The following is a 26,791-nucleotide window of genomic DNA, read 5'->3' on the forward strand; positions in this document are numbered from 1 at the left end:
AGATACCTAAGCTTTTGTTATTCATTGCACTGACAAACCTATATCATTAAAATAATTTATTAAGTTTATTTAAAATTCTTATTGAAATACTATTAAAATTTCCTATATTTAAACTGAAATTTCGTTCAATTATCAATATAAACTGAAATTTTAAAAAGGTCTTTATGGCATCATTTAAATAAATCTAGTAAATCAAACACAGTCTAAATGTAATGTTGTTTTGAATTGAAAATGTGTTGTTTTGTGAGCTGTAAATGTGCTCTGTTTAAAGTGATTTAAATATTATTCTCTAGAGATGTGAATTGTATGCTAGAAAAGATATTAAAATTTAAAATTTTGTTAATCACTTAAACTTCCTGTTAGGTAACCACATTTTTACTGTTTTAAAAGTTCTCTAGCAGGGTATTTTAAAACATGAATTTAAAAAAGAGAGAGCTTTCTGTGTTTTTAAACATACTTAACTATTACATAATCTTGAACAGAGCATTTACTGTTATATGTAGCTGCATTTAAGAAAATAGTTTATCATTCATGTACTGCCAGTTTTGTGGATATCCATGTGATTGAGCGAAATAGTATTATAGATGTAGTTGTGCTATTATAAATTTTTTATACGTACATTGTCCTTTAAATAAAAATGCCCAGAAATTCAACAAATTTAATATTTCTTGGGTGCTAATTGAATTTGGTTAAAGGGATTTAAAAAAAGTTATGTAGTATTCAGGTAAGAGATGTAATTTTTCTCCTTTTGTTTCTGCATAATGAATTGTGTTAATATTCAGTTAAATTTGTTTGTATATTCAGAAAATCACAGAAATGAGAAACCTTTTTCATTGAATTTTGTAATGAATATTGATTTTATTTGGTTTCAAATTTTTTAAACTTTTTTCATTTTCCTTCCCTTTTTTTTTCCTTCTCTCTCACTTTCTCGCTCATTAACCCCCTTCAATTTTTTTGAAAATACAGTTTGAATTTTTGGCTTTGTTTTCATTAATAAAACCACATATTAGAAGCTCTGTCTGTTGTGAACAGTAAAACTTGAAAGAAATATACAATTCATAAAGAACTGACTGTAGTTGAGCATAATAATGTTTAATGGCAAATATGCAATCCATAATAGGATTATTCACATTTAGCAACATGCTCTAGAATAAACTTTTTTTGAGAAATGAGGTTCTTGCAACATTGGTTTAAATAGAAGGATTTATAACTGAAACAGTCTCTTTGAAAGCTGTGTGCCAGCTACGTACGTGAGACATTTGACAACACTGGTGAAAGTATTTCTGCTAAGTTTTGACATATATTAAACAATCATATCACAGTAGCGAAGGTTCAAGAAAATATTTTTTTTTAGTCCACAGTCATAGATAGTTTGCAGGTCTGATAAATGTTTAAGTATAAATTGTGTAGTGATCAGTATTGTGAACGAAGAGTATGGAAATAACATTTTTAAGTTCTTAAGGGCTGTATAGCCACCATGTTAATTATGTTGGACTGAGCAAAGAATATAAGTAATGTTCAAATGTAAGTAGGAATATATCAGCTAAACTTTATTCATTGAATAAACTGAATATACATATTATATTTCTACAAAGTCATTTGCCACTGCAGTACTTTTCCTGCAGCCAGGAAGTTTCCCAGTTCCAGAAAAATAATAAAAGTCATTTGATTGCATGTTGATCCATTCTTGCTGAGTTTCAGTAACCTCTTCATTAGACTTGTTGTCTATTTTCAACTCTCATCCAGCCTGCTTTAAAAAAGATTTGCATCAGTCATACTGTAGATTGAGAAAGAAACTCATCTTCATATTGATTTTTAAATTTTGAATATATCTGAGATGGAATGACACCTTTTTAGTAAAACATCTAATGAGTCATTGTGTAATACTGTTTTGAGCCTCCTGCTCTGACATACTTATTAATTAAGGGTGATGGAAAGAGAAATCAGTACTACTGTCAATAAATTATATGTGTGTGTAATGAGTCATAATTTTGAATTCATTGTAAAAACAGCATAACCATTCCTGTTTATATTTGAAGCTCCTTAAACTATCTCAGTGTATCATATGAATTTAGTTTCAGGCTTAGAGAACAAAGGAGAGGAAGAAACATCAAATGAGAAATGTAACATGCAAATGTTTTCTATGATATGGTTGTATAGTTTTAATATACTTCTTTGACTGTAAATTTTCAGTTAAAAATAGTAATTATAAATGAATGATTGTCTTAGGCTGGCATATTGGATATTTGGTTTTAATATTTTCTTGGGTGTGTGTTCAGTTATATCTCATTGGGTTCTATTTAAACTTGCTGTGTCTAACTACAAGTCACATATACTTTAAGAATTCACATTACATAGGTGGAACTTTAAAATAATAGAATAAATCCTAAATTAAAGGGTGAAACATGCATAAGGATCTTCAATTTTGCTGGATAATAAAAGATTATACAGTCATTTGAAATACCAGAAATTCACACAGCTTGTCACCTGAGGTAGTAAACATTTTAGAGTTTCATTTCAGGCCACAAGGTATGAATTACTAAAAATTAGAATAATTTAGCTTGAGTAAAACAGAAGAAATTAAAAAATTAATGAACATTTCTTTTTGACATTTTTTATAGAAGTAAAAGTCATGTATATAAAATATTTTTATAATACTTTCAAGATCTGTTTAGTAGTAGTATATTTTAAAACTTTTTGTTTGAATTTATTTCAGTTGTATATAATTAATTCACAGTCCATTACATAGTTTTCATATTCTAAAAATTTCAGATTTATTTTTCTTAAACAGTGGTCTCAAATTGCATATGTACCAAATGCACGATCTAAAAACAGGCTTTTATTTTTACAAAAAGGAAATTTTTTATTAATAAAATAAAAAATACTATTATTATAAATAATTATAAAAATTTATTAATAAAATAAATTATAAATTTTGCTTGCTAAATTTTATCAAACTATATATAAAATGTAATAATAATATCGCAAAGGAAATTCAAATTCATGTTTATTCGTTCTGAACTATAAAATTCAGTACCTGCATATTTTTGTTGGTTACACAATATATTCATAGATTAACATTACATTTTCCAACTGACATTTATTTGAAGTAAATCTAACATATTTAATTGGGTATTAAATAACTTATTTCAATTTAAAGTAAAAATAAAACAAATTTTGAAATCTTAAGCTTTCCAAGTGGGACAAAACTTGAGAGTAAATAACAACAACATAGTTCCTTTCTCTTATTTATTAAATTTTTCTTCGATGAATAAATAAAAATACATATATCTGGACGTAAATAGTTACAAACTCCTTTATTTCTTAGGATACTTGATGGTATATCGATTCTTCTAAAGCTACCTTTGGAGAGAAACTATCTTGATCGTGGACTGTAAATGTGGATAAGTCTCATAATTTCAACAGTGATAAAAAGTTATTCATATTTAAATATATTCCCCAATAAAGTGAGTATTCTTAGTGGAAAATAATTTTTTTAAAACCGTGAATAAAATTTTTTAATATCTGTATCTTCAGATATCTGAATAAATTCATAACACAGTGAAAATTAATTATCTGCATTTATAGATTTTTTTTATCTTTCTTTGTTTGATAGTAACTGAAGTCTTGAAATCTTTAGTACCTTCAAATCATTGTACTTGAAAGAAATATACAATTGAAATATGTTTGCAGGCCGCATGAATGTTCTTTCCACACACCAGTTTGAGGCCACAGCTCTGAGTCAGCATCATAATAATCAGAATCGTATATTAGCTATAAAATAATATGGATAATTTCAGCATTATTCTTTTTAAGTTTATCTAAATTTCTCATCATCTCTTCTTTAGCATTAAGAAGTAACTCTTTAGGTTTAGCCCATGTTGGATTTGTTATAAATATGGAAAAAAAATCCTCTCCCTCCCAATCACTGCCTATACTAATGGGAATTTAGCCATAAATTCTGCTTATTATTTATCAAAGTGGAGCTTGAAATAGATTTTAATTCAAAATCTTGCAGTTTCATGAATTTATTAACCGCAAATTCTATTGTTTGCATCTTGGAGGTTGTATGATGTTGATAGATTCAGCACTGAATTTTTAGTCTTAAGCAAATAATAAAGTAATAACCATTTATATGTATAGGTAAAATTCTTAAATCTGTAAAATCTATTGTATATTACCAAATGGCACATAAATCTCTTTATAAAATAAAAAGGTGTTGGATTAGCTTTTCAAAGTGTTGTTATTTTTCCATGCTGAAGATATAGTACCTAATTGGATTAGTGCATAATTGTCTACATAATGGATGATAACACAAAGGACTCTCAGCTAATCATTGATAGATGTCATCAGTCTTACTGCGAGAAAATAAATTGTGCTTGCAAACTGAATGAGTGTGAGTACCTTGGATATCGGAGAAATGACATTAGCATGGCATCAGTTATTGATGATTTGTCTTTAAAATGTGAACATTATAGTGTTCTTTCATTTGATAGTGAGCATGAAGGAGTAAAGCATAACTGTCATCATGTAATGCAAACTCTTGACATCCCATGTGACTATCAGATGTTTGTTCCTGAGCAATGCTTTGACAAGTGTACATTTTTGAAAAAATGTTGAGTTTTATTACTTTACACTTTTTTCCTCAGGAGGAATTTCATTTAAAAGAATTGGGTCTAACATATAGATATATATTGTTATGAAATTACCAAGCCGCACTTAGAGAGTACGGTTCAATACTCGCTAACTGCGGCTTGGTAATTTCGCAACAATATATACAGTCAAAAGTCGTTAATCCGAACTCGTCGGGACTTCGGCGATTCCGGATTATGAATTTTTGATTATAGATCATCAGTTTAAGTCTGGTAAGATGGCATGCAGAAATTATAAAATTAAAAATATGAACCCTAATTTATGAAATAAAGAACAATTATAATCTAAAAGGTATCAAAATTTACAAAAAAAGAAGCTTAATATTTATTTGTTTACTTTATTAAACATTTATTTCAATGTAAGTTGTTTAAGTTGCTTCGTTTTATGTGATAATACTTTCTCTTTAATTCTATAACCAGACATAATTTCTTGTTCAGTTACAAAGCTCCGCTGTTCAAGTCCTATAATTGCTGTGTCGAGAATACTGACTAATTTGTCAATCGAAATTTTTTAGTTTTCAATAACCTCTGTGTCACTTTCTTCACTATCGGAAGCGAATTATTATGACGAGGAATTTGATTTAAATCATATCAGAGACGGAGTACATCGAGATGAAATGCTACATTTAGTAAGAAATTATAAGCCAAATAAAATAAAAACATGTGCCCTGAAGATAAGGATAGTGCTGACAGATCAACTTCCAATTCATTGCGCGCTGCGGCGTTTCCCCGCTGCAGAGCAGCATGAAATTGATAAACAGATTTCGGAATAGTTAGATAAACAAAGGATATGCCTTTATCCATTTTTTTGCAGCAATTCTACTTTTTGTTTGATGGACATCGAAACATACTTTCGCTTTGTAGATCCTTTGGGAGCTCCAGCATCGAAAATTCTATTTGACATAATCGACAGTTCAAGCTTACTTTTATAAAATTGCTCTAACAGTCTGCAAAAAATAATAAGCCGGATCCAATTCGAAGATTAAGGAACAACGCAATCTGCAACATTAACTGAAATAGATAATTAGATAATTTTAGCTTATACCTTCCGTTATACATTAAATGTGCATGTGTAAACGTATTATATTATGCGCACACGCATATGCGCAGCCGTAAAGGCGTCAATGCGACGCATGCGCAAAATGTTTGTAGCTTTGAGGTCCGAATTAACGACTTTTGACTGTATTCTGCTATTTGAATCTATATTTATTAAGAGATGAAATTAATTTTATTGAGTTAAAGAGGGTTTGGGAGATAATTTGCCTGCAGTGTTGCTTTGCTGAAATGTTATCTCCCTGGGGGGAGGATATCCAGAAAACTTAACATGAAATTAAGAGTGTTGTATATTTCCTAATAAGTGAATATGTTAAGATTTTGCTTCAAAAACTCAACCAAAATTGAAAGCCAATTTTAAAATTGCTAAACGTTCACGTAGTTGTCTGTTTAGGTTAGATCTTTTAGAAGAGAAGTTGGGTGCCAAGTTTAGGTGGAAAAAATGGAAGTTATATGGTACGTAGTAGATGATGGTGATGTTAATGAAATAATGCAGAATATTGCCATTCCTACAGATTTGCCTGTAGCAACAGAGACAGATATCCTTTGAATTGCTAGAATATTCAGACTTGGATGTGATGTTAGAAAATTTAGTTATTATTATTAGGATAAAATAAAAATATTTTCTCTTTAATTTCAGTTTTAAGGTGAATTATTTATTTGCCATTTTAAATGCATATGTAAGCCAACTTCAAAATTTCAGTGGTGAAATATCTGCTAAACATTTTGGGCCTTGACGCAGCATTTGTTTTCTAGAAAAATAAGATTAAACATCAGTGGTCTGTTTAATAAAATTTTAAGTGTGATTAAACACAATTTCTGTGCGAGAGTAAGGGTAATCTTACTTCCAGCAAATTCCATTGTCTTTCCATCCTTTCTTTTCTTTTTTTCTTTTTCTTTTTTTTTTTTTTTAAAGTCATTATAAGGCCAACACAAATGTTAAAAAGAAAATGAAACATTGCATTTTAGCCATAAATATGTACAAAAATGTGGCTTCATTTGCTTAACCTTTCAGCACATGCGCGTCTTATTTTTTACGACATTCGTTATTTCACCGTTTTGGGTACGAAAAACGACAGAAATGAGTGAATATTGATAATAAATTTGTTAAGAAATAAAATATTTATCTTATTATTGCAAAATACAAATGATATCATATTCAAATATAAGTAAATTATTTTTAAGTTCTTATGTTAGTGAGATGGAAATGCAATGATGTATTTCATTATAGAAAATTTTAAATTTATTATTTAATAATTATATTTTAAAATCGAAGCTAATTTTAATATTCATCAAAAATAAGTATAGGCAATAAAAAAGGAAAACACTTTGGTAGGAAAAAAAAAAGTTCAGCATTACTTACTTTGCAAGGAAATTGACTTCTAACTGGTTACAAAAACACACTTTAAACTAATGTTTAAACTAATGTTTTTATTTATTTCTAAAAAATAGAAATAAAAGAAAATAAGGAATGGAAATTGCTATTGTTTTCCAGTCCAAAGGTTTCCTTTTCTTCATCAGATAATTCTTGAAGAATCCGAGCAAAATCAACTGGTTGCACATATTTTTTTGCCATGAAAACCGATATAAAATTTACAGAGCCAAATTAAAATAATACACAGCAATTAATAACACAATATTAAAAAATATTTTCCGAATTTTAAAACACAACCACTTAACTTTCACGTGTCGTAACTTATGAAAAAGCTGTCGCGTAGCACAAAAGCCCAGTTTAAAAAAAAAAATAATAAATAAATAAATAAAATGACTTCCTGTTGGCACATTCCATGGTGTGGGAAAGAAATAGAAATGACATTCAGACGACTCCACTTCGATATGCGAAAAATGTGCATTAAAAATTGAATTTGTCGTAAATTTTGCGCATACGCGCATGCTGGAAGGTTAAAGCAATGGTCTCGCAGGCTACATGCCTGAAGCAATTCTATGAGGGACAAAAATACATTTTTAATTATATATTTGTTGCTTATAGTTTTAGATACCTAAAGATATTGAAGGAAAAAAACATGGATATATTAGATTAGGTTAACGTGGGAGAACTTCCCACGTTGATACAGTCAGTAAAATAGTTTGCCAGCCGACAATTAATGGCACTTCAATATTCTGAAATTTTCATTTCAGTTTTCCAGTTAAATTAAATTATTTAATGATTAATTCAACAATACTGAAGTTACCTGAAATAAATGTCAATCTAAAATTTAATATTTAACTGTCAATGCATTTGAATTAACAAAGTATAACTAATGAAAATTTCTTACTTTTAGACTTCAGAGAAGAAATAAATACAAATTTTATTTTTATTCCTTTGTGTTATTATTGTAGTTTATGTACTTTTTGATAAATATTCAATATGTAAAATTTAAAACTTATTTACTTAATTTTATTTTGTTAAAACTACTGGCTTAAAGCTGTAATGTTTCAGAATAATGCAGTTTGTAAATCATCTTGCATCTACTATAATGTGAATTTTTAATTCTGTAATATTTTTGTAATAATGCAGTATTGAAATTGTACAGATTTCTGTATGCTGTTGATTTGCAGTATTGCTAGTAGGTTCTTTATGGCACACAGCTTTTATACATATAGATATGGTATTTTATAAGTATATGTGTTTGAAAAGTGAAGCTACTGAAGCTGCAGAAACATGTTTCTTGGATTTATGAAGATTAGAAAGTGGGAGAGGGCAGAGACTTATCTTACACCCAAGTAAATAAAAATTACTTGTATAAAACAATTTATCTGTGCAGAATTGGAAAGCTGATGAGAAGCTTGAAGGTGAGCTGTAACAATGGTGCATTTAACTAAATTGGAAATGTACTAGTGGGAGGTTTAGAAGAATAGAAATTTTGGAAAAGAAATGACTTGGGGTTGTTATCTATCAGGTGAAGTAACAGTTACTGTATCTGTTTTAACCTGATGTTAAAGAACTAAGATCTGTCACTTGTTGTGACTGATGGAAGCCTTGATGAATGGCAATTTGCTTGACTGTTCAGATCAACACATTTATCTGTTTCAAACTGTTCTTAGCAAAAAATAAAAACATTCTGCAAATTTGGCTTAAACCTGTGCCTTTTCAGTTAGTTACAACTACCATCAATCATTATCATTGCATGGAATAAAAATCTGGATTATATTTATATACCTTTTTCTTAAATTGCATTATTATGCACTTTCTATCTTCTGATGTTTGCATTGTGACCTTATCTATTCATTCGCTGTGTACCTTAATTATTCTCTTACTTCCTCTAAATGTTGGGCGTATTTGCATTCTTCATGTAATATTAAAGTTTGCCAACTTGACGGCGTAAAATTTGGATACTTATGTATTAATACAACGACTTGGGTGCAGTTTGGCTACTTTTTACAGGTGAAAAGGGAAAATTACTTATCGAGTTTAAAGGGTATCAGCAATCCCTATACCAACAATGTTAAATTGGCCATTTTCGATGTACCTTTTCTCCCAATATGCTGTAGATACACGCTTGAAATTTTTTGTGTAATTAAAGTATACATGTATCATTATACTGAAATGAGTATAATGATATATGTATACTTTAATTACACAAAAAATTTATAATGCAGTTTGTAAATTAGTAATGCAGTTTGTAACATAATACACTCGAATTTTTGAGTAATTTACAGAATATTTTGTTAAGCATAGTAAAATTTAGCACTCTCACACACAAAAAATTTTTATTTTTTTTTTTTCTGAGTTTATCACAAAAAGCTCATTTCAGTAAATATTAGGAAACCTAATAAGTAAGCCATAAAGATTTTAGATACCTGTGAGCAGTAGTTCCCGAGAAAAGGTACATCAAGTATAAAAAAATCACGTTTGGAGAAAAACGCCTTTTTATGTAAAAATCCTCATTGATCAAAGCAGTCGATGACAAATTAAAAGTAGATTTTTTTACAGTTCAAATTTTCATAGAGATTAAAGAATGTTATTTTTAGAAAGATAAAATTTGAATTTGAAAATGCAAAAATCCGAAATCTCAATTTTTTGAAGATTTTGGGGTTTTAAGACCCCTTAAACTGCCAAGCCTTTCCAAAGTTCGTGATTTTCGCAAATGTTTAGAAAGACTCCCAAACTATCATTATTTATTAGAAGTTAACAGACATGATCAATACATGGGAAAAAACTAGGAATTTAAAATGCAAATTTTAATTATTAAATAAGGATTGTGAAATGTATTTAAAAACCCATTATTCACAAAATCTTCATATAATTTTCTTACGTTATTCTCCCCCAAGTACACAGCGATTAATTGTCTTTTTAGAAACATCAGGATTGCAGAGATCATATCGGCAATCGTCCGTTGTTTTCTTTAGACATTTTGTGGCAAAATTCTGTAATGCTGCGGAAATTTTAAATGAGTTTCTGCCAATGCTGGAAAATTCCACAAGCGTATATTTAAAAATAAATTTGAAAGTAAAAAATATGATTTGTTTATAAAAACTGTTAGAACTCGGAAAACAACAAAAAGAACGCATGTGAAAATTGCGACATTGTTTGACAGAAGGAAATGTTATCAGCATTGGTTGCCCGAACAATGATTATGCACATGCTTGCCAGAGACTACTTACTTATAGGCTACTTATAAATATAAAACGTTGTTTTTAATCACATAAAGATTTTAAATACTAGATGTGAGAACTTTTGGATTAGCGCATAGTATATTTTTATTTTACAAAAGTCTCAAAAGTGTCAAGTAAAGTATCGATTTTATCCAAAACCTAATACATTGATATAAAACTTAAATGCTAAAATTTAAAATTTATAATTATATTTTAATATAACTTTTCATTAAAAACTGTTATGGGAAATGGAAAGGTTGACACATTATCTGCTATGTCATTAAAGACTGTTACCACTTCTTGTTCATTAAAGACTGTTGTGGAAGTATAAAAGTAAAATGTACTATTTTCGGGTGTCCAGTTTTACTCAAAAATCTAATCAACTCTATATAAATGGGGAAAGTTTACATTCAGAAGAAATAAATTTTTGGAAGTTTCACATAAGGGTTATTGTGAACGAGGAAAAGTCACAGAGAGACCATTGTAAAAAATGGTAAAAATTTACGATTAGTGGCCTTGTTTTTTTGGCGGCAAGAAGCAATGTTTCCAAGATGGCTCTAATAAGTCTGCAAAACCATGTCAGCACCACCAAACTTTTGGACTTAAATTTCAAATTGCAATTTATTTTACTATTTAAAAGAGACTGGCTTTTATTATCTAATGTAATTTGTTTTGAAGACTGTGTCTTGAATATTCTTATATGCTTTTAACTTAATTTTATATGACTTCATCCTCTGTTGGTACATTTGTATACTTGTTTTTAATTATCGTATTTTAATTTCATCATTTGTAGTCATCTCATCTCGTGTTTGGCGCGCTATAATCATCCGTACAAATTTCTCCACAAAAATTCCTCCAGTCAACCAGTTTTATTTGAACAGCTGTTCACCTCATTCGTAAGCAGAATCGTTCCAGGTTCAAATTCAATTAAAAATTTTACTGATGTTACTTTCTTTGAACCATGTACCCTTCTTTGCAGACCTCTTATAATAGTGAGCTTTCGCACCTTTCTCACGACAAACCTACCCATGGGCTTGTATTTGCTTCTTCGCAGAATGACGTATCGCACCCAAATTCCTTTCCCCAATCGACCTCTTTCTGAAAGTTCTCTGTCCTTCTTCTTATAGTGCTCTTAAATCTTTGGAAGCTTTTCCCAACACTCAAAATTCTGTAATAGTGGATGTCCTAAAAATACATATAAACTTGACGAGTCGTGCATATGAAATCCTGTACTGCTGGGTTCTCGGGCATACGGGAATAAAGGAAAACGAGCTTGCAGACATCGCGGCAAAATCTGCTGTTGAACTGTCCAGTCGCCTCATTCCTTTTAGAGATATCTGCTGTGTCATCAAGGGAAAGGTCTGAAAAAAATGGCAGCAAATTTCGGATGTTCAGCATCACAACAAGTTGAGAAATGTAAAGCCTAGAGTCGAGCATTGGGATTTTGCTGGAAATCGTAAGGAGGAAGTTCTTTTGACTCGCCTCAGAATTGGTCATACTAGAGTAACACATAACTATCTCCTCAAAGCTGAAAATGAACCTGTCTGTTCTAATTGTAATGTTTGTTTATCCGTTCGTAATATTTTAATTGAGTGTCCATGTTTTAATAGTCTTCGCGAGAAATATTTTAGTAGCTGTGACTTACCTCTCAACCGTTTAATCGGAAGAGAGGTCAATTGCAATTTATTTTACTATTTAAAAGAGACTGGCTTTTATTATCTAATGTAATTTGTTTTGAAGACTGTGTCTTGAATATTCTTATATGCTTTTAACTTAATTTTATATGACTTCATCCTCTGTTGGTACATTTGTATACTTGTTTTTAATTATTGTATTTTAATTTCATCATTTGTAGTCATCTCATCTCGTGTTTGGCGCGCTATAATCATCTTTGGTTTTGCGCCATAATCTCTCACTCTCTCTCTCTTTCTCTCTCTCTCTCTGTCCTTCTTCTGATCACTGGCCATGCTCGGCTCAGGCAATTTGTGCATTGCTAGTAGGTGCCCGCGCGCGGAGCGCTACCTTCATCGAAAAATAGCCGATTTTCGAATGCGTAGAGTTCCGAAAAGTGTGCATGGCATAGCAATAAGATGAAGTAGTCAAAATAGATGTTAAGATCTGACAGTATGTCTTGGTAGAACAACGTAAACGAGACCGAGATGAGATTGGCACTACGGCTGTAGCTGGAACGACGTAGAGGCGAAGATAAGTGAATCGGCAGTGCGAAGTTTAAAAGAAAAACACCAATATCGCAGAAGAGTCCAAGAGTCCATAGGTGTGACACACTTAGAAAATGATATTGGTACTAATGGCAGCATGACGACGCTATAAGTAATTAAGTTATGTACATATAAGCAAATGAAAGAAGCGGTAAGACATAAATGCAGGAATGAAGTAGGTGCTCTGATATTCTTTCGACCAAATCACTTCTACCTCCCTCCCCACAGTGGAACAATTAATCCTTCCGATGGTTCCCAGTCAAAAGCCCACTGGACGAAAGCGCACGCGACAAAAGCCCACAAAAAAAAAAAAAAAAAAAAAAAAAAAAAAAAAAAAATGCCCGCTATGCACACGCGACAAATGCCCGATGAAAGTGCACATTGATAAAAGCCCACATAGATAGAAGCACACACTGAATGCGCACATAAAATCAAAAGTGACTTATGGTTTTTATTACTATAAAATGTATTTATAATTTTAATTATAATAAATGGAGTATTCAAATTTAAATTTTAATGTCTCAAATATATGTCTGTTTGTATATTTTATCACTACTTTATTTGTTTAATTTATTAGGATGAAAGCAAACTTTCTGCTCTCTGATTGATTAGCTATAACATTTCGATGATAAATCTGAAATTGCATTTTATTATTTATCTACTTATTTAACTTTGGTATGTGTATGTGAAAATGAAAAATATCATTGGGAAGTTTCTCACGTGCTGTTTTTAAGGTAATATGGCTGAGATTAAATATAATTATGTTTTATTATTAAAACTATTAACTTTTTAATTAAAAAACACTTGAATTTTATTTTCTCCCCTTTTAGTTTTTCCTTTAGTTCCTTTTTAGTTTGGTAATATTAAAACAGTTAAGCACAATGAAAACTTCGCTAAGAGATATTTTATTCTTTACATTAGAATGAGCGTGTTATCAAATTTAAACATATTTCTCATTGAAAGCTTTTTTGAATGTAACAATTATAATTTGGTGATTTTCTAGAAATATTTTCTTTCAGATTTCTGAATAAATTAAAACTGTCAGCTGACACCCTGTCAGAAAATGAATTCCAAGTGTAACCTCTTAATCTTTCAACTACATCAATTTGGAATAGTGTTTTTAATTTTCATTTTTTGGGGGGTATGGAACAACTCTTAGAAATCAACATATCTACATATTTAAGTAGTACAATCATCTCAATCTACAATAATAAATATGTAGCATTTTATTAGAATTTGTGAAGACTGCAAAGAACTATGCACATCTAATAAAATTTTGTAATTACACTCATGTCCCTAAATTAAGGATAATGCAAAATCAGGCAAAGGAAGAGTTAGAAGCAAAACAAATTTGACTTATTTGTAAAGCTTATTTGTTAAACAAAAGGTAAAGAGCAAAAAAAGATGCTATATGTTTGATATTATTAAAAAAAATAGCGATTTTTTCTCCCTGGAGCAAATTTAAAAAAAAAAAAAAAAAAAAGTATTTACAAAAAACCAATATTACATGGTTGGTATGATTGTTAATACATTGTATGTCTCCCAGACGATGCAATACAGTCCGTATAACGCCTAGGCATGCTGAGTATCAAATTATCGATCTGATCTTGGGGGATATTACACCACTCAAAAAGCAATGCTCTCCGAAGTTCCGGTAGACATGTAGGAGGAGGTTGACGGGCTGCAAATCGTCGGCCAAGCATGTTCCACACGTGCTCTACTGGATTCAAGTCCGGTGAGAATGCTGGCCAGTCCATACGGGTGATATCCTCCGATTGAAGGCATTCGCTTACGATGTTTGCACGGTGAGGATGGGCATAAACACAAATTGTACGCCCATGGTGCCCCAAAACCATAAACGCAAATTGTACACCCATGGCACCCCGAAACAAACGTACATGTTGTTCCAGAATGACGTCCCGATAGATTTGGCTTGTCATGGTTCCAATTTGAACATGCAGGTCAGTTCTGGAACTCAGAATAATTCCACCCCAAATGAGCACTCCTGCACCACCGTAACGGTGTCGTTCAATGATGATTTCTTGGTGTTAACGGGTACCTGGAGCTCTCCATATGAAAGTCCGGCGAGAATCAGACTGCAAGCTAAACCTGGACTCGTCGGAAAACATCACACAAGCCCACTTTTGCAGTGTCCACAATGCATGCTCTCTTCTCCAGGCTAACCGCAGGCGACAGTGAGTTGCAGTAAGTGGAATGCATCTGACAGGTCTATGAGCATATAGACCAATCTGCCCTAAGCGTCTGTACACGGTCTGCCTTGAAATTGTCGTACCAGTGGCTGAAGATAGCTGACGAGACAGGTCTGAGGCTGTGGTCCGACTGTTTGTTTTGGCAGTAACTGCCAAATACCGGTCTTCATTCGGCGTTGTAACTCTGGGGCGACCTGTGCTGTAACATCTACTCACATTACCATCATCTTGGAATCGTTGCCAAAGCCTAGAGATGACACTCTGGGCAATTCCAAGTTCGTCTGATACTTCCAGTTGGGTACGCCCACATTCCAGACGGCCGATAATTCTATCACGTAAAAAATCATCCAAATGCGTCCTTTTGTGTCATAACTATTCGGTTATTGCACTGAAATGCTTATAAAGCGCCTGCGAACAATTTTACTTCTTTGCCTGTATTCCTTATATATCACTCTCTTACACTCTCGTCCTTGTAACGTATCATCGGTGTCATCTGGTTGCTTCCTGAAATTTGCATATGATTCTTGAAGATGTGTGTAGTGATTTTACAGGTGATATATTTATTTTAGAGTTCGATTTCCGCGTGACTCCGAATTATCCTTAATTTATGGACATGAGTGTACATGAATATATACAGTCATCAGATTCAAAGTTCATCGTTTTTAGATGATAAGTATACATATTATATAAATTCATTATTCATGAATAGTATTATGTATAGTAATAGAAAATTAGTATTATTGTTTCAAATTGCCATTTTTTTAATAATTTGTTTTGCATTTACTGTATATTTGTTCAAGACGTATGGATATCAGTTATAAAACATGAAAAATGCACAGAAAGCAGCTAATCTTATATAACAGCTGATTGTGAAAGAAAAATTACAGTGCTCTTAATTACAGTTATAGTGCTTTTAAATCATCCTATTGTAAATAGCCGTCTTCGTTAACATTAGATTAAATTAATTCCATTATCCATTAGAAAATAATTATAGTGAATTATATTTATTGACGACGTTTCTAAGAGCTCGCCTTTTGAAAGAGACCTGTATTTTTTGTGAACATTAACAAACATTGCCGTGAGCATCACATTTCTAAGACCATCATATCTACAACCAAAATCCTTTAAAACCGTGAACGGTTGCGTTTAAAGAGGACTCACTATATTTTTAATAAAACATGTACATCTTAGTTATACATTTGCTGCATTTTGATTTTCTGTCAAAGCAGAGGAATAGTGGTTCTATTTCTTTAGAAGTATGTGAAATTTAAAAAATGGACACTATATGACAAAAATGGAATTAGGTTCAAAAACACACCTCTTAAACATGCCTGAAATTCATTATTCTGCTTGGAATAAATTTATCTAAAGGAAATGTTAAATAAGTATTAGAACTCAAAGTCTAATTCAAGTCAATATAGTAAGGGTCATTTCGTCTGAATATATCTTTTCTTAATCATAAGTGATAAGTGACGGTGGACGTGGGCACTGTCCCTTTGCCGTAAAGATTAATCGTTCTTAATCATAAAGTGACTTTTCGAACAGCGAATGAAACGGGAAAGACAGAATAAGTGAGGACAGCAGCGAACGAAACGACACTATTTCGAACTCGGCATGAAAAGAGGAAGGACGAAATGGCACTAAGCCAAGGGAAGGCATGCCTTCTTGGAGGATCTTTTAAAGGAAACTTGCTCGTAAACATGTTACGCAAGAGGAAAACCACGAAATCGCTCATGCAGTCGGCCTTTCCACCGAGATTTGAACCCTGGATCAGTGTTCAGCGTTTTTTTTACCGCTTGGTCGCTGGTGAGCCTTGTGCCTACATGGAAAGCTTAAGAACTGGATGAATGACGCTTTCTTAATGTACAGCTTTTATTTAATTTTTATTCATCTAACTAATTATTTAATTTTTCCGATATTTGTACTTTTTCTCAGATTTATTTTCAAAGGAACAATGTCTTGAAAGTTTTGCGAATCAAAAACAAATGATTAAGTCTTTGATGAGATAAGTTCTACGAATCAAAAAAAAAAATTGTTCACGTTTAGAATGTAATATATGTAAGTTGTTATGCATACAGTGGCGTAGCTAGGGTGGGGCAAGGAGGGGCGCCTAATTGACGCTGCGAAATTTTTTAATGAAATGTTTTTCATTCTTGGCTCACAGAAGGGGGCGCAAATTCTTCAGTTGTCCCTGGGCACTGGAAACTCTAGCTACGCCCCTGTGTGCATACTGCTTATCTCAACAAATGCTCAAATTTTTTTCTTTGTTGAAATCAATAGAATTTTTTTTTTTTTTTTTTATGAAACTAACCCCAGAATTTTATTTAATTTTTATGTTTGAATGTTAGCTTCAAGAATGGAGCTAACAAACAAGTTATAAGGTCTAATTGTTCACGGGAGCATATAAATTGTCAATGACCTTCTGTAAGATCGTTAGTGACTTCTCACTAGTCAAATGGTCGTAAAATTGTAGCCAAATGGTCGTAAAATGGACAAAATTAGATAGTGCTTGCACAGGAGAAGCGCCTTGCGCGGTTGGCAAGATAAAAGGTTTTGTTACATTGCTTGAAAATTATTTGGGAAGAAATGTTTTTAAGTATCATTGTATTATCCATCAAGAAGCTCTTTGTGTCAAGAACTTAAACCCGTCTTCTGTTGTTGATCCTGTACCAACAAAATACGAGCTCGAGCTCTGAATCGATGATGAGTTCGTGAACTCTTACGTGAAGAAACGAATGGCGAGTTACTCCTTCATTTTCAGTGTGCGCTGACTTTCCAAAGGAAGTACGCTCGGGAGATTTTGGAATTTGGAGTGTGTTTTAAGAAGAATGAATGAAAAAAAAAAAAAAAAAGGAAGAACTGCTTAGTGAGTGTTTGCTATATAAGGTTTAGGTTTTCTCACTGACATTACAAGACATTTAAATAACTTATATTCAAGATTACAGAGAAACTGTATTTTCTCTACCCTAGTTGGTCATGTATCTTCTGAACAAACCTTTGCTATTTTGTCTGGATTTTGGAGAAAAAAGATTAACACATTTCACATTAATGCAGGAAGTACAGGAGTTGGACAAAAATTTGGAAACACCTTTAAAAAAACATGTTTCTTTGCTTAATATGGTGTAGGAAACCCGTTGGCATCCAAAATAGCTTGCAGTCTTCTCGGAATGGATAAATACAGTTCCTGTATGTTTGCCAAGGGAATATTATACCATTCTTCCTGCAAAACGGTGGCAAGTTCAGATAACGATGTTGGCGGTGGATAACGAGAACGCACTTTCTGTTCCAATGTAGACCACAAAGGTTCGATAATATTCAGGTCTGGTGACTGTGGTGGCCAGGGCAGATGGGACAACTCATCCACGGGCTCAGAAAACCAGTCCTGGACAATGTGAGCTGTGTGAACAGGGGCTTTGTCGTCTTGGAAGACACCATCACCATCGGGGAACAAAGTTTGTACCATGGGATGAACTTGATCGGCCAAAATGTTCACATAAGTCTTGGCAGTCATGTGCCCTGACACAGTTATCATGGGGCTAGCAGAGAACCACGATATGGCTGCCCAAACCATAACAGAACCCCCGCCATGTTTCACTCTTGGCAACAAGCAGTCTATATTATAGGCTTGAGATGGCGTTCTCCAGACGTAAACTCGGCCAGAAGTGGGAAACAATGTGAAAGAAAACTCGTCAGACCATATTACTCGCTTCCACTGCTCTATAGTCCAGGCTTTATGACTTAAACACCACCTTTTCATGTTACGGGCATTAGCATCACTGATGAGTGGCTTCTCAATTGCAGCACGGCCAGCAATTCCCTGTTTATGAAGGTCCCTTGTAATTGTTTTGGTATTCACAGGGTTCGGTAACACAACATTCATTTCAGCAGTAACTTTTGCAGCTGTGCAAAAGCTTCTTATTTTTCGTCACAATTGCCCTTAATGATCGTCTGTCACGATGACTCAGGACACACTTTCGTCCGCGCCGTGATTTAGCAGATGATGTTTTTCCGCTTTTCAAATATGCGGAATAAATCTTCGATATACCTCTTGAAACACTAAACACCTCGGCTACCTTGCTTACGGAAGCACCTACCATACGTGCTCCAACAATTTGCCCACGTTTGAAGTCTGTTAACTCTGACATAATGCAATGACAACCTCACATAACAGTACTCCGACAACAACTGAACTGTTTAGCACAGTTACGAAGTTGTATAGGTGGCGTCAGTAGTCAAAAACGCCAGCGCCACCTACATATTTCATTAAAATCAATCTTTCTTTTCAAACATGCATTTCACAAGGTGTTTCCATATTTTTGTCGATCCACTGTAGCTACCAAAGTCATTAATGCTCCGAACTATGAAAATTTTAAAAAAAAATTAATATCCATTCAGCAAGACTCATTCAGTGTTAGGCTTAATGATTTTTAAGACGTTAAAAAAAGTGCTGATCTTTTAACAAATCCTATTTTAGTTTCTCTGCACAGCCTTAATTCTTACTCACTTGAAATCTATATCGAAATTATGGACCTACAGCACCAAACTATACTCAAAAGCAGATTTATGGATCTTATTTCAACTGCAGGTGATCCAAATTTATCGAATTTTGGAAATTTGCAAAAGCAATTTTCCGAATTTAGACGATTTGGCTGTCTTATATTGTTGTGGGTTTGGATCAACATATGTTTGCGAACAAATATTTTCTATTATGAATATAAAAAAACAAAATATCATTCAAGATAAACTTCAGACAAGTCTCCTAACGTTTCACAACTATAGAAAGGAATGTGAGCCAGCTGCCAGCTGCTATCTGACTTTCTTCGTATCCTCGAAAGAAGTATACAGCGTTGCTGTTGTGTTACTGCACCATTAATGTGGTGTAGTTGGCGTGACCGCCAAAAGTGACGATACTAAGAATATCAAATACATATTAATTCCGCGTAAATAGTTAAACTAAAATTTAGTGGTTACTACATTGCATGATCTTTACTAAATAGAATAAAATGACTTACCCAATAATGTATGCATGAGTCGAATACTCTCTTTTTCCAATCTCAAATTTATTTTATCAAACACACTTTCTGGATTAAATAAGGAACATTTATCACACACATATAAAATATTAAAATATCAGAACTTAGATACACAAAACGTGATAACTTAAAATGGAATGTTCGATGGATACCGAAACGAGACGACTCGTAGATAAACTGCAATCCTGTCTCATCAAAATTATATGCAGTCGAAATTTCCTCCTATAACATTGTCGCGCAGTCTTCTTAAATACGTCCAAGCTCTTCTTTTTTCACATTCACATTTTTTTTACACACTTATCATCACGTGGTGACCCATCGCTGGTCAAGCACATCTTGAAGTCTAACACCTATTTATATTCCGCTTGAGCGTTTATTTTATGTTATTCACGGCCGCAGGGCGTAGTAAGTCTCAAAACACGCATTTTCCTCTAGATACTGTATCTCTTCATTCAGCTTCTTTCGATGCAAAAATACGACGACATTCCACGTGCAAAATATGCAGGAACGATGGCGACTGCTGAGTGTGTGTGGCCCGAAGGCCCACACACTCGTTAACACGACGTCAGGCAGCAAAAGGGAAAGAGAAAGACAAACCAGTCCTTCCAGTTTTTATACACTTCAACGCACGTGGCAGCGTGCGATAACGATACAAGAATCGATGCTGCCACAGTGTTCACTGTGAGGATTCTGTGTTCTCACAGTTGCCAAGTATTACAACGTATCTTGAAATTTGTTAGGCAGTTCCAAGAATTAATAACATTATGCAAAACCGGCAAAATTACAGGGGAAGGAAAAAAAAAAAAAAAGAACCAACACTCAAATATTTGAATACAACAGGAAAGACATACGCATAAATAATAATTATATGTACTGTATGTAATATTTGCTCTGTTTGACATAGAGATATCTTTAAAAAAGTTCCTAAAAAGTTGTCGAGTTTGCGGGATAGTAATCAATTGATTTATTCAATTACAATACCAATACTCTAATAATAATAATACATTATAGGGTACTTTCTATGTACAAACGTCGTAACGATATTAATGCGATCTAACTTGTACAACAGGTATCTCTGTAGTACCAAAGGTAATTGAGGAATTATTGTACCTAGCTAATTGATAAGCTTCCGCTCTAGTTTGGATTCCCAAGGGATAACAACCCGGAAGAGGTTCGAGGTCTTCCAACTTTTTCCTCTACCAGGAACTTCTCCAGAGGATTTCGGCTTGCTGTGTATTTTGAGTGCCTCTTACCGCACAGACACTGTACGTTTACAAACATGCATACCTTCCTCGGACCCGGTCATCGCCACTATCTCGTCTAGGTGGGCAACTTGTTTTACAATAACGTCAAAAGGAAAATATGCGTATATATATATGAAATGAAACTGCGGTTCGATGACACGACATGAATGATTTGATTGTGAACTTGCATTAAAATTTTCGGTGAAACAGGACTTTTCCCATGATTCACTGTGAACATAGTCTAACAAACTCGTGTAGATTTCTTCATAATTAGAACTGGCTGAAGAATGAAATGACAGAACAATTTTGGAGGCATTAAAATACGAACGCTGAGACATAGATGCGTAGAAATACTAATTGCGTAGATACTTGATGCTTAGAGCGTCCATCCATTTTTGAAGAAGAAGCAGTTATTCACTTAGCACTCTACTCCTGCCTATTTAAGAACATTTAAAATTTTGATATTATTGCCATAGAAGCTCCTAGCAGCACACACATGATTGGCGTAAGGCGTTTGGCCAAGAGGAAAGCACAAGCAAAAGTGACACATCAGTTTATAGGAAGAAGCAGAGTCGTAGCTAGGGTTTTCAGCGCCCAGGGACAACTGAAGATTTCGCGCCCCCTACTGCTTGCCAAGGATGGAAAACATTTAATTCTAAAATGCCGTAACATCAATTTGACGCCCCTTGGATTCTGCGCCCGGGGACAGATACCCCTCTAGCTACGCCCCTGGAAAGAAGGGAGGGATTCAAAAGTTTCAGTTTTTAGTTTCGGTTTACGATTTGGAGATTGGTCAAGAGGCATCTGCATTAAGGGTTACATAAGATCGCATGATTAATTTGAATGACGCAGTTTAGATTTACAGCGCTATTTTTAGGACAGATAGATGAAGTTCCCAATTGAAATAAAAAATAAAAGAGGTTATTAGTGAATTAAATTTAGAAGTTCGCTTTCATATTTTTTTATCTTACACACACACACACACACATAACACATATAAACTTAAATACGCAAGTAAATTTACTCTTCACACCCATTTGATCAAATTTATATGACAAATAAAATTCAGATAAAAAATGTGAAAACAGAAAAGGGCGAAAGCCTGAAAAGCCAATCGTAGGGAAAACGATGAACGCTTTGATCGCCATTAAAATTCTGACGTCAAAATTACACGATCTGTATGCTATTCGAATAGACTGAAGTGCCAGAGTGTGGATAACCTTGACTTCTTCTATGACTTGCCCGTGGGGCATCGAACGCATAGAATGCTGTACTTGATGAACAGTTACCTTTTCTTTCTGCTTTTTTTTTTTTTTTTTTTTTTTTTTTTTTTTTTTTTTTTTGCTTGTTTCTTCAAATGTTTAGTCGTAACCTAAAAAATCGTTATTAAAGTAATATAGGATTTGCTGCTATAAAAGCTGCGAATAAGCGTCTCTGTAAAGAAGGCTCCAGATTAATAAAATGAACCTATTTTGCCAGGTTCGCGCATTTTGCGATGGTTGATATGGGCGGTATCATATGTAAATAAACTTCTTAATTTCAATATTTAATTTAAATTTATGGTCATAGTGGCAATGAAAGGTATTATTATTTTCTGCTTGAAAGGGTGGAAATGGACCAAAATATGCTTAAAAAATAAAAAGGTTTAACTATCAATTTGAGGCGTATAAATAATTATAAATGAGAAAAGTAACCTGCCGTTCCCTTTTTAAATGTATTTCAGATCTGTGCAATGCTATATGAAATAATATTTTGTTTTCATATCTATCAAAAAAAAGGTACAAAATGAAATACAACTTTACTGCAATGCAAGGCGAAATTTACCTTTTCGTGTCTAACATCTTAACAACAATTAAACAGTTAGAAAAATTAACTATTCTTTATATTATAAAACAAAATATACAAAGCGGACTTTTTTCCAACAGAATTTAATATTAATTATATTTTATTTGCGTGCAACCCATTTACATCATTACTAAATAAAGTAACAAAATTAATTTTTACGAGTACATGTTGTGATACTTCTTTCGCAATTCGAAACAAACTCCATTGATGGAACACAGCAATAATTTTTAACACTCAAAATGGCGACATATAAACAAGAAGGGAAACGTCTGTTAACATTTAAAAAATAAAATAAATACATTCTTTCGTGCGAGAGCCACTCTCGAGCCTGCGTTTTAAACATTCCTGTTAACATATACCTTAAAGTAAGTTTATTTTAAATTGCAAGATTTTAATAGCAATATTAAAAACTCTTACAATGTATACACACGCACTAAAACTAACCATACAATTTTGAATTTATTTTTGCTATACTAAAATTAAACAAATTAAATTTATTTGCAGTAAATTCTGCTCAACTAATAAATTGTTCTTATAGTGATGTAAGAAAATAAAATCAAAAGTTTAATGAATATTGTAAATTTTGCTTTACATCGCTAAAAGAATAACTGTGACGTGAAACAAAATTAAGAATCACTAAAATAAGAAACATTGTAATAAGACAATGAAATTAATTTTTACGAATATTTATTAGATTTTAAAATCAAACATAAACAATCTCGTTTTTATTTTCGCTACGCTAAAACTATAACAAATAAATTAATTTTTGATTATTATTATTTATGAATTATTCTCTGATAAGACATTATTTTGATGTCGTGAAGCATAAAAATTAACAGTTTTAGTATGTATTATAAATTTTTTATATTATTTAAGTTATGGGAGAATTACAAACATGTCAATAAATTAATTTTACTTGGAAAAGAAAGAAAAACATGTAATTCGAATCATCGGATTTTCTTAGTTTTCGCTATTTTTAAAGAATGAAGAATCCTCTGCAGAAAAACGATATTTAAATCCACCAAATTTTGAATACAGTTAGTCATCTACCTGAGCATTTGCACCTCGAAATTGGAATTTGGAATTTATTTTTTTATTTATTTCATATTTATGTTTGTTTAGCAAATTCAGAGATATAAAAGCAATGTGTTGCCACTCGAGAAAGCGTAAGATATTTATGTTTCAAATTTAATGAGAAAACTCAGCTTTAAAAGAAATTTTTGTCACTGTTTGAAATAGTAAAATATTTTTATCTTCCGTGTTCCAGTATGTAGCCTGTGAGGAAAGCGTACGGTATTTAATTTTACTTTCAAATTTACGTTTTTGTGCTTTATAAGCATAAAAACATGGAGAGAAGAGTCCAGCACTTTCTGACTATGATACCCTCAAGCCCGGTTTAGCGGTGCTTGAGCACCAGATTGCCCGGACACAAGGCCCTAACTCTAAACAAATAAAATTTATAAGTTCCCAAATCAATTCCTGTCAAGTAACTAGTCCAAGAGTTCTAAGTACTTAAATTCTAGAAAGTTCCAAGAATGATGAACAAAATGTTGCATTAATAGCAGGTCACTAAGTTACAATCACAAGTTATAAAGCTGATGGACGACAGTAATGCAAAGGCGTACGAGCAATTTAGTGCCAATAATAAGAATAAAATTCAAAAAACAAATACCAAGTATCCAAAACATCATGTCAAAATATTTAAACGAAGTACGGAAAGTTAAGTAGATATTAAAGCTTAATTTATGTTGTTGAAAATATATTCAAATACAGTAGCGTAGATAGCAGGTATACAATCAGTAATTCTTTTAACAACGTTAGACACGGAAATTCCCTTAAATACTTTACTTAGCTTCTTAAACAAATTAACAACCTCTTTGAAGCTACTGAGCAATTTACCAAAACCTGGTACCCCAGGATGAGCCAAATTACTATTAGGAACATTTGTTTTATTTTTAATCTCATCTGCATAGGAGATATCTGTAGTTCTATTAATCGTATGTACGTCATGATCAGTTTTACTTACAGGATGAGAAATGGCCCTAGAAAGAGCATTAGGAAAGTGGCATTTTGGAAATTCGGCACAGCCACGAAAATTTTCAGTGTGGCCTAGAATTCAACTACAATTGCAACATCTAACCACCTCTATTTTTGTTGTCGATACAATCGACCACTTTCTGAGGTTCCGCACATTTAACTCATCTCGGTTTTAAGAAGTATATGTCAGAAGTATGAGCATGAGAGATAATTTTAGCAGTTAAGCAAAATGTGTCGGATTGGGGGAGAATTTCCCCTCGAATCAGAGGTTTAATTTGTAAAGTGAAAACAAACACAAAAGGTTCTGTATAAGTGACAACTTTCGTCTCCCGTATTTGGTTTTTAATTGTTTCTTTTCAAACGATCTGCCCTTTGTGTGTGTGTGTGTGTGTGTTTGTGGGAAGTTACTAGCATTGCACGTGCGCGGCTAGAGTAATCAATTCTAGTACCTTGGGAAATGAAAAACTTAACCGTTATCATAATTTCATAGCATTCCCGGGAGAATGAGCCTTTGGACAACGGTTTGGAGGGATGTTGTTTTACTTTCCTTGAAAGAATCGATCTCCATCCATGGGTTTATTTCTCAGGGACAGAAAAGCATGCATTTAGAAGTTGGAATCGAAGTTTAAGGATTACTTATCACTAAAATAAAATTTTGAAGATCAAAGGAATTCTCTGCTCAAACAGAAATTATGGTTCAGTTTCGTAAATTAACCTTTTGAAGACGGGATGGCCATTATAGTGGCCATAGAGTCCTCTCTTTGAAAAGACGGGGTTGTCCACTTTAGTGGTCATGTCTTTTTTCCCCATTTTCTAGGCTAAAAAGTGGGGTGAAATGTCAAATTTGACGTCCCTGGGGTTTTAACCACTTATCTCTTTCAAAGGTCTTCTTTTTGCGACATAGATGCACCCCTCTGAGAATTTATTAAACTACACACAAGAATCTTTGTTGCAAATAGGAGGTGATTCCTTAAAGGGGGAAAGCATTCGGTTCAAGATTCCCCGTCCTTTGGTAGCTTTTACTATTACCAAAGCCCCGGCCTCAAAGTACCTGAGCCCCTTTTAATTAATGCTACGCTCCGGCTAGAATTACAATTTATCTCAAACACTGAGTTGTTACCACGCAATTTAAGATCTGGATATAAACAATTTATCATATCATTCCACGAAGCAAACTGTGGATGAATTGTACAAATCAGCAGTTTTTGAACTTTATAAGTTCGAAGACGTTTTTCACATGATATTTTGGCGAATTCTGGCTAATTTTCATAAATACTCATGATATTTTTACTAATTACCACTAATTTTCATGGTATTTTTACTAACTATATAGTAAAAAAATAATTAACGAAGTGAACTTTTGTTTTAACTGTAATGTTCCAACCTAGAATTTACAGCTAAATGTGTGGATCTTTGACAACTGGTAAGCGAATAATCGTTTTAGTTCAGTACAGAAACGTAAACTTGAGAAGAGTTAATTACCCTTTACTACTCAAAATAAAGTTCACAGTTGGCCCTTTCTGAGGACGTACATAAAAGCCTCCACTTGGGCTTGAACTCAAGAATCCTAAGAAATAAAACTTAACTAAGCTAAAAAGATATAGCCGAAGCTATCAAAATTCTACAAGAGTTGGCCCCTTAAACGCTAACTAAACGGCGAAGCTATCAAGGGCCTGAAATACGACCGAGCGTAGATATAGCTTAGAGAGAGTGAAGCCAAAAGGCGAACGCGTGCTGGTGAGATTCTCTGGTTCTCTAACGAAGTCAACAGAAATCAGACTTTAAATACAGTACACTCCCGATTATCCGCGGAATTGGGTGGCGCGGCCGCCGCGGATAACAAAAAACGCGGATAATCCGAAAAAAGCTAAAAATGGGCATAGCAAATAAGAAAACAGTCAT

General features: G+C 33.0%; 1 long non-coding RNA gene across 1 annotated transcript in view; it reads right to left on the bottom strand.

Moving 5' to 3' along the window:
• Positions 1 to 1,529: 1,529 nt before the first annotated feature.
• LOC118205110 (uncharacterized) overlaps positions 1,530 to 26,791 on the bottom strand; it is a 31,237-nt gene continuing 5,975 nt past the window's right edge. The window contains exon 2 of the long non-coding RNA XR_004760940.2: positions 1,530 to 1,747. This is a non-coding gene — a long non-coding RNA (uncharacterized LOC118205110). The remainder of the gene's footprint in view (positions 1,748 to 26,791) is intronic.

The sequence above is a fragment of the Stegodyphus dumicola genome, chromosome 11 (assembly GCF_044657685.1).
Source record: "Stegodyphus dumicola isolate Sdum_Otavi_A_Nest chromosome 11, ASM4465768v1".
NCBI classification, from domain to species: Eukaryota; Metazoa; Arthropoda; class Arachnida; order Araneae; family Eresidae; genus Stegodyphus; species Stegodyphus dumicola.